Genomic DNA, 4020 nt, shown 5'->3' with positions numbered 1-4020 from the left:
ATACCATATCATGTTGCCTTAAAATGTTAGATAAATCTCAAAAACTTTCATGAGAGTGAGCGTCCAAAAATGTGCTCTCTTCCTGATAATATGAAGCAGAGACAAAACATCTGCTCAGCTTCCTTCACACCGCATAGCTTTCGTCTGGCATTTCTTTGGTGCATGCATTGGGAAAGCTCCTGGCATATATGTCAAATAGAGCCGTAGGAATCCATTCACTCAACAGAGCCAAAAAGAGTTGTTCTTAGTATGGTAGGCTATGTGCAACATATGCCATTGTTTGCTTTTACAGCAGTATACATTAGGCTTGCGTCAGTGGTATATAGGGGAAATCCTCCAAATGTATACAAGTGAATTAATCCTTAGATATCTGTTGGGTGAATGTTCATTTGGCCAGCATATGTTCCTTTTCACCCTCACATACATGTGCACTCTCAGCTGATAATACATTGGTTGTTGCAATCACTCAAGGACTATGCCCCTAGATGTGACAAGAAAAAAAGGAGAAAAAAAAGTTGAAGGAAAAAAAAAATTCCTTCTTTTTCCCTCTTCTTTTCATCTTGTGTCTTTTTTTTTCTTTGTTTTGAAGGCAAAAAATACTTAGATATGCTCTTAGGTGATCTATGAGTGTTATGCAAGGCTTTTATGGGTCTTAAGGCCCATTTAGACGAATGGAGAGGGGTGGGGGGAGCATGAGGAGTGAAATCTCCTGCAGCCGCCCCGCTGTGAAGCAACGATACCCGCTCCTGCACAAAAGCATATGAGCAGGTACTTGCATCGTTTGCCCGACATTCGTCCTGTCTAAATGGACCTTTAGACAGTGTTATATACTAGCTCTAGGGTATTGGCGTAGTTCTAGTTCGGTTTGAAATAATTCAGACCAAACCAAATGTTAAGCTGAAATTCAGTGTACCAGCTGAGCCGCACTTTCCAAAAGTTTTATAGATACAAGAGAAATAGATTAGGATAGATAGATAGATAGATAGATAGATAGATAGATAGATAGATAGATAGATAGATAGATAGATAGCCATGGAAGGTGGTGAGTTCTCCTTCAATGGAAGTCTTCAAACAGAGGCTGAAAAGACATCTGTCCTGGATGATTTCGTGATCCTGCATTGAGCAGGGAGTTAGACCTGATGACCCTTGTGGTCCCTTCCAACTCTACCATTCTATGGGATATGTGAGATAAATACATAGATGTGAGATAGATAGATGCCAGCTATATATCAGATAGATATGAGACAGAAAATGTGAGATACATATGAGAAAGATAGATAGAGGTAAGCTAGATAGATTTTAAGATAGATGTAGAATAGATAGATAGATATTAAGATTTATAAACATGAGATATATATCAGACTAGCTGATATACCCGGCCTCGCCAGAGTTAATTTGATACAGGTGTTTACGTGTTGTTTGCATGGAAAATTTTATGCAGTCAAAATTACTTTAGAGTAACCGAGAAATAAAATATGTGTACACATAGAGGAGCGTTAGATTCTCCTCAGGCTGCATGTACCGATGTCCCTCTGCAGAATGTGTTTCCCCTCCCACTCTCCTCATTTAGGACCTAAAGAATGGTCGTGCCAAATTTCATGTTTGTACGATACCGGGAAGTTACATTACACAGGGGTGTCGATACTTTTGCAATTAGCATTGAATAATCGAGTTGTGACTCCTTTACTTTTCCTAGTTTGTTGCTTCAGTATTTTTAGACCAGTGTTTGTTGCTTCAGATGTTTCCATGGTTACTGAAGTACAATGTTAAGCATTTTGTACTGCAAATTTACAAGGGCAGCTAATCCCAGTCAAAACTTTGGGAAATTTACTGCTAGGACCTTCCAAACTAATAAAATTAAAAAATACCTTTTATTAAATTCCTTTAAAAGAAGAACAAAACAAATACAAACATTGTTTGTATTTGTTTTGTTCTTCTTTTAAAGGAATTTAATAAAAGGTATTTTTTAATTTTATTAGTTTGGAAGGTCCTAGCAGTAAATTAATTAAGCATTTTGTAAGTGTCTAAGCTTTTATTGACAAATGCATCAAGTTTAGACAAAGACTCAATATTTACAGTGATGACCCTCGGGGCTCTTTCACACGGGCGTATTTTTCATCAGTATTTTGTGAGCAAAAACCAGAAGTGGAGAGAAAGTATAATGAAAAGATTTGCATTGTTCTGAATTTTGGACCCACTCCTGATTTTGGGTCACTAAATACTGATGAAAAATACCCCCATGTGAATAAGGCCTTATTATCCAGGACGCATATATTGTATTTCAGCAGGAGTTCAGTAGCGGTGAGCGATTCCAGCGACCTCATTGGTTGTTGAGTACACACCCCTCTTTGGACATGTGCACGTGAGTGCTAGTTTACGAGACCCGCGGGGGGTGTGCACGACTGCTACCTCACGACTGTCCGCACCGATCCACCCTTCAATAATAAGGCTGGAAGAAGTATATCCTGATTGGCAGATCCGCTACATCCCGCGTGTCTTATTATAGAAGGCTGGATCGGTACGGACAGACGGTGCTCAGACCCGGGCTGAGTACATTAAGTGACCGGGAGTGCTGTGCTGATGTCACAAGAGAGAACACCAGCCTGCAGTGTGGGGGGGGGGGGATGAGGACGGCGGACAACACAGTACAAGTGTAACGCTGGCAGGCGCTGCAGGGTGCCGCCGACCCTCCTACGGGGCCGCTATGTCATGGCCCGCGGGGCTTTGTGAGGTCTCATGAACTAGCACTTGCGTGCACATCTCCAAAGGGGGGGTGTACCCAACAACCAATGAGATCACTGGAGTCGCTCAACGCTACTGAACTCCTGCTGAAATACAAGATATGCATCCAGGACGTTTCCAATTCCTGGCCTGCAGGATATCAGCTTCTGGGCCAAATCCTGACTGATGACAACGCATTCTTCCTAATCAGTATTTAGAGTTTATCACAATTTCTGTGTTTGGGCTCATGCCCACGGCTGTATGGGTAAAACGCTGCAGGTCACTCGCAGCTTGTTACACATTTTGCAGCCATTCGCTCTGACAGCAGAGACCATATATGGCTGCTTATGGCATAGCGCATGCCCGCGAATCACACGCACACGGACATGCGCAGTGTGTTGTTTTTTTTAATTCCCCGCTGTGTTCAGAGCTGGAAACTCTGCCCATACACAATGTATTGCGTATGACCAGCGTATTATACGCAGCCCATAAAAATGTATAGGGCTCACGCTCAGAGAAATAGAGCATGCTGCGATTTATTTCTCTTGTGTATCGATACGCAGTGTCCATAAGCCGGTGTGCATGGATAAGTGAAAGTCCATTGACTTTCATTGACTCCATTCACCGCATATATGGGGTGAAAACATGGTCGTTGACATGAGCCCTTTGTTTGTCTACCAGCTTTTTGAGTATTAACCACAGGTTCTCAATGGGAGTGAGATCTGGGGAATTTCCTGGCCATTGACCCAAAATAAATATTTTGCTCACTAAGTCACCTAGTTATCACTTCTGCCTTGTGACATGGTATTCCATCATGCTGCAAAAAGCATTGTCCATCACCAAGTCGCTCCTGGATTGTTGGTAGAAGTTGCTCTTGCATGGTTAGAGAAGTTGCTCCTGGAGGATGTTTAGATCTCATTCTTTATTCATGGCAGTGTTCTTAGACAAAATTGTGAGTGAGCCCACACCATTGGATGAAAAGTGACCCCTCAGAAGTGGCAGCAGCCCACTGTTCTACACGCACAGTGAGGCGAAGGCTTCTGGAGGCGGCCTGGTGTCAAGAAGGGCAGCAATGCCATTTCTCTCCAAGACAAACATCAAGGACAGACTGATGTTCTGCAGAAAGTACAAGGATGGGGACTCTAGAGGACTGGGGTAAAGTTATTTTCTCTAATGAAGCCCCCTTCAGACTATTTGGGATATCTGGAAGAATGATCGTCCAGAGAAGAAAAGGTAAGTGCTACCATGAGTCCTGTGTCATGCCAACAGTAACGCATCCTGAGACCATTCATTGCTTCT

This window comes from Eleutherodactylus coqui, chromosome 5, assembly GCF_035609145.1.
Source record: "Eleutherodactylus coqui strain aEleCoq1 chromosome 5, aEleCoq1.hap1, whole genome shotgun sequence".
In the NCBI taxonomy this organism is placed as follows: Eukaryota; Metazoa; Chordata; class Amphibia; order Anura; family Eleutherodactylidae; genus Eleutherodactylus; species Eleutherodactylus coqui.
Note: the sequence above shows the minus strand (reverse complement) of the source record.